This window comes from Odocoileus virginianus, chromosome 31 (genome assembly GCF_023699985.2).
Source record: "Odocoileus virginianus isolate 20LAN1187 ecotype Illinois chromosome 31, Ovbor_1.2, whole genome shotgun sequence".
In the NCBI taxonomy this organism is placed as follows: Eukaryota; Metazoa; Chordata; class Mammalia; order Artiodactyla; family Cervidae; genus Odocoileus; species Odocoileus virginianus.
In genome coordinates, this window is record NC_069704.1 from 31,987,278 (window position 1) to 32,001,270 (window position 13,993).

The following is a 13,993-nucleotide window of genomic DNA, read 5'->3' on the forward strand; positions in this document are numbered from 1 at the left end:
AATGGGGAGCTACAGATGGATCTCAAGCAAATAAATAATGGGATTAGTGTTACATTTTAGAAAGATAGAGAATGGCTGGAAGGGTATCAACCCCTGATTTCACTTTTGGATTCAACAACCAATGGGTTTCTTAGGTTTGCCTCACAACTCCCGTCTCTGGAGTTGAGCTTGTAGCTGACCCCCAGCTCCCTCGGGCCACTAGCTGCCCCCCAGTGACAAGCTCACAGGGAGCCCTCAGAAACAGGCCTGCCCTCTGAGCCAGGGCCTGCTGCAGCCGGCTCCATAGCCCAGGGGGGAAATGGAAGGGACAGTCGCACCAGAGTTACCCGTGCTTCTGTTCAAGACATGAAGATGTTCTTGGAACATGAAGGAGCAAAAACAGGTAACAGGGTTCCTTGCTCACTTTCTGGGCAGTGAGCTGGTCCCTTCAATGGAGTGAGGGCAGTGGGGGAGCTGGTAGGAGGGGCAGGAGGTGGAGCCTAGTGGTCTGACCACTCCTTGGAGGTGCTGTGTGCAGGGATCAGGTGGAGGACCCTGCTTTTGCTCCCTACACCTCAGAACTGACAGGTGGGTTTTGGCCTCTTTATAACTTGCTGTTTGCAATTTGCCCTGCATGCACAGTTGTTTTTAATTTTTTTTCCATTTATTTTTATTAGTGACGATAACCCTATATTTTTAATTTTTATTTATTTTTTAAAATTTATTTATTTATTTTAATCGGAGGATAATTGTTTAGTCGCTCAGTTGTGTCTGACTCTTTGAGACCCCAAGGACTGCAGCATGACAGCCTTCCCTGTCCTTCACAGGGGGATAATTACTTTACAATGTTGTGATGGTTTTTGCCATATAACCATATGGATCGGCCACAGGTGTATATGTGTCCCCTCCGTCTTGAACCCCCTCCCGGGTTGTCACAGAACACCGGCTTTGGGTGCCCTGCTTTATACATCAAACTCGCACTGGTCATCTGTCTTGCATATGGTGATGTATATGTTTCAGTGCCGTAGTTTTCTTGTATTCCGTTGCTTCTGAGGAGAGGAGATGTTTGTCCAATGCAAGGACTGCAGTCACGGGCCCCAGCCCATCTCACTGTCCCTATGGCCTGGCAGATGCACATGGAGCCCAGGCTACGTCAGCTGAACCAGAGAGTCTACCCACAGACCTGTGAATGCAAGAAAAAGTGCTCGTGGTTGAAGGCCGGCGAGTTTTGGTTTGTCAGGGAGCGTTGATGACAGAACAGCTGGCTGTACCCAACTTGGCAAAGACAGACGTGCCTCCTCATTACCTTGCTCTGAGGACTAATGGAGAACATGTATGTCAAGTGTTCTGAGCAGTACTTTGGCCTGTTATTACTACTGTTACTGTTGCTATTAATCTCACATTGAACTTTACTCACAGAACCAAAACTCTAGAATCCCTCTTAGAGGGACTGGGAAAGAAAACGTTGACTTAACATCTATTGGATTTGATGTTGAGTAGGCCTGAGGAAGGAAGGAGAAAAGAGAGTGGTGGGGCAGGGAGAAGGAGAGGGAGAAGAAGAGGAAGGAGGAGCAAGGTCAGATCCAGGGGCTCCCATCCTCTCCTCCATGCCTTACCATCTGCCTTGTTTCAGGCCATCATCCACGTCCCGCTCACCTCTGGGAAATCTGTGAGGCAGGCCGCCTCCTTTCTGTCCACCATGAGGGAACTTGACCCTGGTCCTCTGCAGACAGGTCAGCACCTGGGGTCCTGCCTCTGGCTCTTTGAATCCCAGTGAGAATGCACCCCAGCTTGCTGAGGTTTCACAGCATCTCTACTGAGATGTTCAGAAGTGTGCCAATGCCCTGTAATGGGGATCAGGAGGAAGTGAGAAAAACAGGAGTCCGGCCCCAGATTTATCTGTCCGCGTCTTGGGGCTACAGGAGCACCAGGCTCTCTCCTCTGTGGGCCCCACCCGCTGTGTCTCTCCTGCGCCCATCCTGGCCGCCCGCCCCGCCCCTCTCACTGTCCGGGGCCCCACCCACTCTCCTAGCCCTCACCTGGAGTGAAGACCCCTCGCTCCCCAAGATCTCCCCTGCCTTCAGAACTCTTCATTTCAGTGTGAATACTGGCTGAATCCACAGTGGAGCAGGAGCAAGTTCTGGATCTGAGAGTAGGTAGTGGGCTGGGCAAGGCGGGGACGTCAGCTCTGGGGGGTGGGGGAATGAGTCTCTACACCGAGTCTAAAAGACCTAAAGACAAGCACAAGTGTGCATCACCACAACCAGCTCCTCACCAGAGATGACGTCCTGTCGTCTGACAGGAGTATTCCTCCTGTCAGAATGACTTCAACCACTTCTCTCTGAGGAAAAATACCCGTCTTTATGAAAAATTTCCTTATTAACCAAGTTATTTGAACAAATGGTACCACTATTTTTATATACTTTTTTCCTAATTTGAAAGTTTCTAGCTTATCTCTTGTTAAGAGATGTGTGTGTTTGTGTGTATGTATATGTGTGTGTGTATGGTGTGATCTGTATGTGTGATTACATGGGGTATGTGTGTGTGGTGTGTGTATGTATATGTGTGTGTGTGTGTGGTGTGATCTGTATGAATGTGTGGTATTTGCTGTGTGATTGTGTGGTATATGTGTGTGTGGTGTGATCTGTATGTGTGATTACGTGGGGTATGTGTGTGTGTGGTGTGTGTATGTATATGTGGTGTGTGTGTGTGTATGTGTGTGTGGTGTGATCTGTATGAATGTGCGGTATTTGGTATGTGATTGTGTGTGTGTGTGGTGTGTGTGTGTGTGTGTGTGTGTGTGGTGTGATCTGTATGAATGTGTGATTGTGTGGTATATGTGTGGTGTGTGTGTGTGTGTGTGTATGTGTGTGGTGTAATCTGTATGTGCGATTATATGTGGTGTGTGTGTGTGTGTGTGGTGTGATCTGTATGAATGTGTGATTGTGTGGTATATGTGTGGTATGTATGTGTGTGTGGTGTGTGTGTGTGTGTGTGGTGTGATCTGTATGTGTGATCATGTGGGGTATGTGTGTGTGGTGTGTGTGGTTCATGCTCACATTTACTGACAGGTAATGTGAGGGGAGGCTGAACAGGTGGGGGTTCAAAGTCCTCCCCGCCCCGCCCCCACCTGCCAACTCTGGCTGAGGCAGAGAAAGAAGCTCTGCTTGCGTGTGTTACGTGTTGGGGATTTTTGGGTATGATTTTGCTTGTTTTCTCTGAAACAAGTTTGTGTGTCACTGATTATTATGAGATACCAGCTGTATCTGCATGATCCTTAACTGCTGGGGTGACAATGTGCTCTGCCCTCCCTCTGAAAGAGGATCCTGATTTTATTCAAGATGGCAGCATGCCCAGACCCAGGAGCTCTGCCTTCAGAGGTTGGGGAAGACGTCACAAGAGAGGTGGTATTTGAACTGAATCAAGAGTTTGTGTATGCATCCGTGTCTGTATGTGCATATACAGCAGTGTAGAATTACAAAGCACTTCCAAGTATATTACCTTGTTAAATTGTTGTAACAGTTCTGTAAGTAGTGTATCATTACCCCATTTCACAGCTGAGGGGACTGTCTTGGCAGATGAAAATGACATGTGCAGGTCACCATGATGTGAACACCAGGGCCCAAGCCCTTGCCCACACATCTGGTAGCAAGTCTAGTGCTTTACCTGCCTTGGTAGAGATGCTGCCACTCCAACACCCCTCAAATCAGAAGAGTGGAAAGGAGGTGAAATTCTTATTAAAAGTGCTTGACTCTCCATCTATGCAAAGAAGAAAATTAAACTAAAAACCAAGTTAGCAAAAGGGGAGGGAAAAAGAGTGTGGTTGGCAGAACTCTAGTGATGTGTCCAGGATTTCCATTCATGGTTATTCAAACACTCATCTAGGTACTGCTGAAGGGATGTGCAGATGTATGTAAAGTTACCAAATAGCTTCAAAACAGGGCCATTATCCTGGATTATCTGGATGTGTCAGATAAAGGAGGCAGAAATCCATCAGAGAGATCTGAAGCACTGCTGCTGAAGACTCTGGTGATGGAAGTGGGGAGGCTGTGAGCCAAGGAATGTGGGCGATCCCAGAAACTGGGGGTGACCCAGGCCCAGAACAAGGGTGTGGGTCTCCAGTTCTCCAGGGAAAGGAAATCTGCCAAGAACTTGAGTGAACTTGGAGGCAGGCTGGTGCCCAGAGCCCCGCAGCCCTGCTGACACCTTGCCTGCAGGCTCCTGGATGCAGCCCAGACAGAGAGCCCTCTAACCTCACTGGACCCAGACTTCTGACTGAGAGAAACTGAGATAACACGTTTCTGTTGTTCAGTCTGCTTTGTTTGGAATAATTTTTATCTGCTAAACGTGTGGCAACAGAAAACTAATCCAGAGGAGTGAACACAAACAAAAACCACCAGCCGTCCAGCTCCCACGTGATGAGTTCTGCCTGTGTCTAACGAAACTGCAACTCAGCTCCTTGGGTAAACAACACTAACCGCCTTTCCTGTTGTTTGAGCTAAACATTTTCATGTTTGGCTTCAGCTTCAAGGTGCTGCTTTTTATTTGTTTGTGAGAGCATGGAAAATTTATTTTAATCCCCCTTAGAATTATGAAAGTACAAAAATGAGAAAAATATACCTTCCTCATTTAGAAAAGTCAAATAGTGCGGAATGGGTTTAATTTTAAGGCTTTCCATGTGATGAATTCTCAGTGTAGAATAACAGTTCGGGTTAAGTTTGGAGGGAAAAGAGGTAAAAATGTAGCAGATGAAACCATGAAGCAGCCCGGCACTGTCTTTTAGAACTGCTGAGTGCTCTGGAAGTGGCCTGACTCCGTTGGGCTTAAATAGCTCAGCCAGAAAGATGGAGTTTACCATTAAAAAATTTTAATATCAGAAAGGTGGAATTTTCTGGCTGTTTTTACTAAGTGTGATCATAATTGTGCCTCAGTACATACGGGATTACCAGTGAACAAAGGTCTCTGAGTCAGAGAACCAGATAGAAAAGGTGAGACAGGGATGCACGGTGTCGATGCACCAAGGTGGGGAACCATGGGAGCAGCCATGGACGTGCTTTTCTGACATCCTCTTTGAGAGGGCCAGGGGCTGGATGCTGGTGGTGCAAGCTGAGGGCACTAGGGGACTGCAGGGAGCTGTGTCATCATGAGGAAGACCCCGCAGACACAGGCCTCCTGATACACCTGTCTCCAGAGGGCGCCGGCAGCCCCTGGATGTGAGCCTGGAAAGCTATACCAACCAACTGGGAGCTTATAGCTGGGCCGAATCTTGTCACTAACTATTAACCCAAGAGGCAGGGGTAACCAACAGGAAGAGGGCTACACTGGGACCCAATGACCTAAAAGAAACGTTGTTTGCCTCTCCCTGCCCCTCACTCCTACACGCTGAAGTAGCACGGTCTGGAAGCCCAGGGATGACGAGGGGTTCAGCCACGACCTCCTCCCTGCCTGCACTCAGGCTCTCCCTTAAGTCAGCCCTGGAGGAGGGAGAAGATGAGGCTTGATCACATCTGAAGTTAAATGTGTGAACTCAGATGTCATCAAGGGAAGGAAATGGGAGATTTGACACGGTATGATGAAAAATAATCATTGACCGTTTTGATAAGTGAAATTGTTACCGAACACAAGTTCATTCTCCCGATGCACAGTGAGGCCAAATAAATTAAAATATCCTAGTCTGGAGCAGAGAAAGGTTTATTGCAGGACTTTGCACCGACTCGATGCACATGAGTTCGGGTGAACTCCGGGAGTTGGTGATGGACAGGGAGGCCTGGCGTGCTGCGATTCATGGGGTTGCAACGAGTCAGACACGACTGAGCAACTGAACTGAATTGAACTGAACTGATGCTGGGTGAGGGTGGCTCATACCTGAAAAAAACCTGAGCTGTCTGAAGGGTTTCTCCAAGGCACTTTTAAAGGCCAGGTGAGGGGGGCGGGGGGAGCGTGGTTAGTTGCTGCAAGGTTCTTGGTGTTAGAATCCTTGTTCTTGCACCTGTCCACATATATCAGGTCATGCTGTTCCTGTAAACCTCCAACAAGACAAATGTTATTCTCTGTTCTGTAACTTTTTGTCTCTGTATGAATGGGCTCTTGAAGATCAGAGCCCTGAGAATAGGCTATCCTGTATATTTCAGGCTGTAGGCAACTGTCTTTTACAAAAGGTACAGAGCCAACATGAGTAAACACAGGAAAGGGAACAGATCTAATATGGAGTCAGATTTGTTCTTTCTGTAAGAACGCCGCGACAAGACAAAGAGAGCGCCTGAGTATTAAGAGGCTTTATTGGGCAATCGCTCCTGGGCAGACCTCCCAGGCGCGAGCAGGGGGAAAGCAGGAGTCTGCAACCTGCGGGAAGTGGGGGGGGCGACACTTATATACCCTGGCGGATGTGGAAGTGGAGGGACCTTTCCATATATGGTTAGGATCCGGCTCTAGGGTGCTGATTGGACTTTTCGGTCTCGTGTCAGTTTTTGATTGGTCGGAGTCTTGGCGCCTTCGCGTCCATCAGTCTGCCTGGCAACGGGCTGTTGATTGGTGGATGTCTGTCCCTGGGATAAGGACTTTACGGCTTCTCTGTCAGCATTTTCCGGCTGGCGCTTTCCCGCCTGCGGTCAGCGTGACCTTTCACTTTCCTATCACAGATAAGCCAGACAGAGAAAGACAAATACCGTATGGTCTCACTTATATGTGGAATCTAGCAAAACAAAGAACAACCAAGCCTTAAATGTAGAGAATAGATTGGTAGTTGCAAGAGATGGGGTTGGGGGGTAGGCAATATGAGCGAAGGGGTCCAAAGGTACAAACTTCCAATTATAAGATGAGTGAGTCCTGGGGATATAATTTATAGTATGGTAACTATAGTTAATTATGTGGTTGTTGTGCTCAGTTGCTAAGTCCTGTCTGACTCTGTGACCCCGTGGACTGAAGCTTCCAGGCTCCTCTGTTCGTGGGATTTTCCAGGCTAGAATACTGGAGTGGGTTGCCATTTCCCCCTCCAGGGGAATCTTCCAGACTCAGTGGTTGAACCATGTCTCCTGCATTGGCAAGTGGATTCTTTGCCACTGAGTCACCTAGGAAGCCCATAGTTAATTATAAAGAATCTGCCTACAATGTGGGAGACCCAGGTTTGATCCCTGGGTCAGAAAGATTCCTTGGAGAAAGGAATAGCAACCCATTCCAGTATTCTTGCCTGGAGCTTTCCATGGACAGAGGAGCCTGTCCTATAGCCAAGGACTGGTGGGCTACAGTCCTTGGGGTCCCAAAGAGTCAGACATAACTGAGCGACTAACACTTTCACCTTCATATTTGAAAGTTGCTAAAGTTTTAAAGTTCTCATCACAGGTTTAAAGTTCTTTAAAGTTCTCATCACAAGAACAGATTTTTAAAAAAAAATCATGTATGGTGACAGATGTTAACCACACTTATTGTGGTGATTACTTTCATTACATACAAATATTGAATCGTTATGTTGTACACCTAAAACTAATATAATGTTATGTATCAGTTATACTTCAATAAAAAATCTTTGGTGAAAAATAACATTGTTTCATGCTTGTACCCCCATAGAGCTGAGAATCACTTAATAAATTGGTGCAGAGGTCATGTAGTAGGATTTCAGGGGTCCACATGGCCTCCGTGGATGCTGGGGGAAAGTATGAGGACTGATGGGCTTGGACTCAGTGTAGGAGATGAATGAAGGTGGAATATGCCGACTGATAGTGAGTTCGCCATCTCTTCAGGGATGTGGGACAAGATAGATGTTCTTTAAAGCTCCTTCAAAACTGAGGCTTCGCCTCCTGTCCTGGGACCCTTGGGAGAGGTGGACAGGCGGGGGTGGCTCAGGAGGAGAGCAGGGTGGTGGTGGCCTGCACCGTGAATGGTCCTGGGGCCAGTCTGGGCCTGCAGGTCAGTGTCACTTGTGGCTAGCCTCTCCAGGCTGGGTCTCCAGTTGCCTTTGCACGGACTCAGGAAGGCTCTTCTGCTGGGCACCATTTCCTGCTGCCCCTGGGCACAATGATACTCAAAACCAGTTGTATTAATACCAGCTGTTGAACTGGGTCTGGCCCAAGGACGCAAAGGGACGTAGAGCCAGGAGGGCTACCTGCAGGTCACTCCATCTCTGCTCTGAAAGGAGGGTCAGCCACTGCTCCACTGTCTGGTCACCTCTGCCGTGGATGCGGATAGACAGGGATATTTGCATGATGTGAAGCCCTCGCAAAGGACGGTTAGCAGGTGACTGAACACCTTGGCCAGGGGACTTGAGGCCCTGACTACCGTTGATGTAACTGTTTTGGGAGAAAAAGAAAACATAACAGATGGGATCATTAAGTTGCCCCCCAGGGCTTAGCAGGGGACAGAGAATGGTAGGAGTTCAAGTCTACAGCTTCCATGGGCCTCCTGGGTCATCAAACCTATTTCCCCAAGACATCATATCTTCCTCCCCTCCTGACACCCACAAAGGTGGGGACATCTGTCCTTGCTCAGTTCAATCCCTTTCTCTGACTCACGGGAAGGAGGCAGAGGGCTGTGTTCCTTTCATGAGAAGAATACAGTGAAAAGAGGCCCACAGCAGCTTCTGCAGTGAGGCTGGGGCTCACGGCTGGGGCTCACTGTGGGGCCAGATTTAGCAAAGAGATAGGATGCCCTATTGAACTTGAATTTCAGATAAACAGTAGGGGGGGCTTTCTTGCACTAAGGACTTATTCACTGTTTATCTGAAACTCAAATTTGACTGGGCATCCTGTAACCCAGGGTTATCTGATAACCCTTAATGAAGCCCAATTCTGCAGTCCACACTCCTTTCCCCAGAAGTGGGCAAAGCACTCAGTCTTTGGAGTGGTAAGAAGTCCAGCCAGGGACACCCCAGTCTTTACTATGAGCTGAGTGTGGGGAATGGAGTGGAACCTGAATGACCTGCTTGACCAGCTTGGGGTCAGACCCAGCTGTGGTGTGATGGGTGTGGAGTCCTCCTGTGATATTCAAGGTGAGCCGCAATCACCTGCTTGCCCACCGTATAGAAAGTCCAGAACCACGCCCTCTCGGGGTCTCCCTTTCACCCGGAGTTTGTGCACTTTAAAGGGATCAGCCCTGTTTCCACACTCTCTGCTCTGTTCCCTCCACCCGCCCCTAGCCCTTAGCTCAGATCTCTGGCAGCCTCCATGGTTTCCTGAGGGAAGCCACTTACATACTTGCTGAAGGTTCTTCCAGTTTTGTTCAGGGCAACGAGTTTAGGAGGGCTGCCCGGCCAGCTGGGCCTGGTGTTGAGCTGGGCTTGTCAGTCAGCTGCCTGTTTTCTAATAAGCTCTTGCCTCTGTCCTACCAGCTGGCCGTGGCCAGATTGTTTCAGTCCAACCCAGCTGCTCTAGTATCATGAACCTCAAAAACTCAGGTCAGTTCCCCATCCCTGTGCACCCAGGAGGTGTCCTGGCTCTAGCAAACATCCTCATGTCTCTTCAGCCACCTGCTCCGCATGGAGAGTGGTCCTAAAAAGAGGGGCCTTTATTAAGGCCCAGGGCAGAGGAGGCCTATGGTGTCACCTTTAAAGAGCCAGGAAGGTCGCCTAGTGACTCTTCCATGAACAAAATCTGCTGGGCCCGTCCAAGCAGAAAAGTAGAAACTTTAAGATGGTAGTTTCTCAAAATTCTTCCTGATCTACCTGAATGGGAGAGAACATGCAGCTTCCTGCTGGGTTTCGGTCAATTCGATCATATCACAGGATTGTTTAAAGGAGTCCAAGCAGCTAGTTTGGCATAGCTGTACCATGTAAGAGTGGCCTGTGTGCTGTGCAGGTGTGGTGTGTGTGTGCGTGTGTGTTCAGTATGAGTTCAACAAGTCTATGGATCCACTGGAACAGGCTGTCAACATGTCTTGTCTCACAGAGCATTTCTTCCAAGTCATCAGCACACATACAATCCATATTGTGTTTGAAGGAGACAATAGTTCAAAGGGTTTGCCAGGCTATTTTTAACACAAAAGTCTGGAAGGAAAATGATGTCACATGTTGAGAAAAGTGTCCAGATATTCCAGCAGACTGCAGCCAAAGAATTCTGGTTTGTGTTTGTTTCTCTCAGAATTGGGATCATTCAAAATAGGTGAGCTTTAAACCCCTCATTCCGAAAACCTTTGCTGCCTGACCCATGCCTGGAACAGCTTTCTCCCATGTGGTTTATCAAGCAGACACAAAGACTCTTGCAAAGCAGGAAAGTGGGTGGCAGTGTGTGAGCTGGTGGCAGGGGCCGAAGGGTCTCTATGCGCAGGTGGATTTCACATTGCAGAGGAGCCACCTCAAAGGGAGAGAGAAAGAAAAGAAGAACACCGTGATCATTTCAGGATTATCTGCCTCTGCTCTGTGATCTTGGACACATTACTGAACCTTTCTGATTTTCAGTCATCTCATTTGTAACACGGTACTACCTAAACCTCTGAAGTTTGTTGTGGGTATTAAGAAGATGAATGAGAATAGTTACTACGGTGCAGGGCACCCTACTGGGTTAAACGAATATTAGTTCTTGCCTCTCCTTTCCTTTGATGTTGTTTTTTCCATTATGATGTTTTATTTCCCCTGTTGTTTACTAGGGAACACATGTTACAAAGGTCTCCCCCAGCTACTCTGACTACAGCTTTTAAGTGAGGAACAGCACCTCAAAGAAATACAGTCGTAGTAGGGGTGGGAAAGCAGGAGGAACATGACTGTGATGGCTCCGTTCCCTTGGGAGTAGCTGCCCACGTCTCTGCAGGAAATGCTGGTTTTATTCACAGATGTGTGAGGGCCTGACATAGTCCATGTGCTGACTGAGGAGAGAGGAAGGTCAACCTCCCTCTGGGCCAGAACTTCCAAAACAGCCCAGCCTGCTTTGGCATTAGGCGCAGACTTCCTGGTCGGGGCTTCCCAGGTGGCGCTAGTAGTAAAGAATCTGCCTCCTAATGCAGGAGACGTAAGAGACGCGTGTTTGATCCCTGGGTTAGAAAGATCCCCTGGAGGAGGACATGGCAACTCAACTCCAGTATTCTTGCCTGGAGAATTAAGTGGACAGAGGAGCCTGGTGGGTTACAGTTCATAAGGTCACAAAGAGTCGGACACAACTGAAGTGACTTAGCACGCATGTCCACAAGCTTCCTGGGGGGGCTCTTGCAGTCTGCTGGCCTCCTGGTGAGAACTGAATTTTTTACCACCTATTTCACTCCTGCTAAGGTTCTTTGTTTATAACAAGGAGCCTGGAGGCAGTTGATTGTCATTTTTGGTGTTTCTGCCTGAAACCCCCAGGCAGAAGGAAAGGAAGTAGGCACCAGTGGGAGGGATGAGGCCCTGGTTTCAGAGCCTGGCTTGGGAGTCAAGCTGCCTGTTGCTCTCAGGACGAGTGTATGGGGCAGATTTGGTGGGGGTGGGTAGTAATTTCTCAACTATCATGTAAAACCTAGAGACTGGCTCAGCTTCCTCCCCTCTTTTTTCTGCTCACTGCTAATTTAGCAACTACAGTCCAATGACTTCCTTTTACAAAAGAGACTCAAAAATAGTTCATTTGGTGATCCTGGAGGGAGGGGAGAGTTAGGTCAGTTACCCTTAGGAGCAGGATGCCCTCTTTGGAGAGTGAGACTCCGCCTACCATTGCTGTTTGTATTCAGACCTGCTGGTCCAGCTTTAGTCTTGGATCATCTGGTCTATGGGATTCTGGGAAAGGCACCAATGAACAATGGCCAAGCAGACTGGGGGTGGACAGAGAGGATGGACACCTCACCTGGGCCAGTCTCTCTGGAGGAAGTTATGTCTGATCTGGGACCTGTGGCTGAACTCTGAAGTCCGAACTCAGAAGCCAGGGAAGAGAATTCTGAGCAGCAAGAACAGAATATGCAGAAACCTGGAGAGAGACGGGCAGAAGGTTTCAGAGAAGCTACAGGTGCTCAGTATGGTCAGCGCAGAAGGTGGAGAGAGGGGAGGAGGCCTGAGAGGTGAGCAGAGGTCCGGCAGGGCGGCCCTCGGTCCAGACAGAGCTGTGTGGGCTGGACCGATATTTCCCAGTCTTGCTGGAAGGGAGCAGTGTCCATACAACAGAATTCTGCCAAAGCGACATCAGTGGAACGCATTGGGTGAGCCTTCTGGCCACTTTGTAAGGGGGTGCGGGTTCCCGGGGCCCCGCGCCCTTGGTCCATTCCCCCTGCAGCAGCTCGGGGCGGGGCCTACGCCCTTGAATTTCTGACAAGCTCCCCGCAGCGTGGATGCTGCGGTCCACTTTGAGAACCACTGCTCAGCGTTCCTAAGGACAGGGCGGGAAAATCGTGTGGATGCCTTCCAGCCTGCCAAGCAGCGGGAGGATGTGGGGGTGGGTGGAAGGGTGACCCTGAATGGTGGGAATCGTGACCGGGAGCTCAGAGCGAACTGGACGCCGCCGCTGACTGTCGCCAGCAGAGTAAACAACACGTGCCCTTTGTTCTTCAGGAACGACGGCGACGTGACCAGATAAGGGTGTCCTCCCCATGGCGCGAGCGCAGGCAGCCTCCTAGCGCCCCCCGCCCCCCGGCCTGCGCCCACCTGTCTGGACTCGGAGGCCCTGGGCTGCACAAGCCCTTCTGGATGGCAGCGTGTTTTCTCCATCAGGACTCGGTTGTTACCATACACAGTGTTTATTTTTCTTCATAAAAATATGCAAGCTGTGTGCCTCCAAATGCTGCAAGCTCCGAATCTTCCATTTGTTTGTGGAGAGACAGACGGGGTGGCACAATTTCAGTCATACTATGAAATGCAGCCTGGCAGCCCCGGAGGGAGGCGGGAAGAACGACCCCCTGTGCTTCTCCTTCCCAGGGGCTGGGGCGCTGGGCCCACCTCCCATCCCCGGAAGGGGTCCTAACGCACGTGTTCCCCCAGGACGGGTGACCAGGCCACTGTCAAGGTCCATCCTTCCCCTCCCTGGAGATAGGCAGGGCCCAGTGGGACGTGCTGAGTCCCATTGATTTACTGTGGGTCACCAGGCATGGGTCCTTTTGGTTCCCAAATGGAAATGGCCTTTCCCCCCACTAATAACAAAAGTAATAAATGAACATTTCAAATTTTTCATGAAACAAAGACTGGAGACTGAAGAAGCAAAGACTAACGTCTCCCGGTCTGTATGTGTCTGTCTGTACCTAACCTACCTTTTTCAACTGTGGACATCTCCTCCTAGGTTAACACACCTAGATCTGTATCCTAAATTGTGATGCCTGAGTCTTACCCCATTGTGCGGCTATGTCAGCCCCAAAGCAAAAGGTGGTTGGTTAATTACCAGCTGTTTTTGCTTTTATAAATTGTGCTGCATTGAACATCCTTCTATATACTTCTTAGCCCTCTTTGTTTCTTTACTTGTGTAGGCTAAACTCTTAGCCAAGTAATTGCTTTTCAGGAACATTCCTGAATTGTCCTCCTGGAAGTCTGTGCAAAGACACCCGACCCCACAGAGTAAGAGCCTCACCCCCACGATCACTCTGGAGCACACTTTTTTGTCAGTTTCTCTTAGCTTTCTAATGATTAGTATATCTTGACATGGAAAATCTTTATGATTTAAAGTTTATTACATAAAGATTTAAAGTTTTTCTTCTTATTATAAATTGTAGTTATAGTAGTATTTTGTAACAATAATATTGTTGTTCAGTTGCTAAATAATATTCCACTCTTTCCAACCCCATGGACTGCAGCATACCAGGCTTCCCTGTCCTTCACTGTCTCTCGGAGTTTGCTCAAACTCATGTCCATTGGATTGGTGATGCCATCCAACCATCTCATCCTCTGCTGTCCCCTTCTCCTTCTGCCCTCAATTTTTCCCAGCATTAGAATCTTTTCCAGTATGAGTCGGCTTTTCTCATCAAGTGGACAGAGTATTGAAGCTTCAGCTTCAGCATCAGTCCTTCCAATGAATATTCAGGATTGATTTCCTTTAGGATTGATTAGCTTGATCTCCTTGCTGTCCAAGGGACTTTCAAGAGTCTTTTCCAGTACCACAGTTCGAAAGGATCAATTCTTTGGCGCTTGGCCTTCTTTATGGTCCAACTC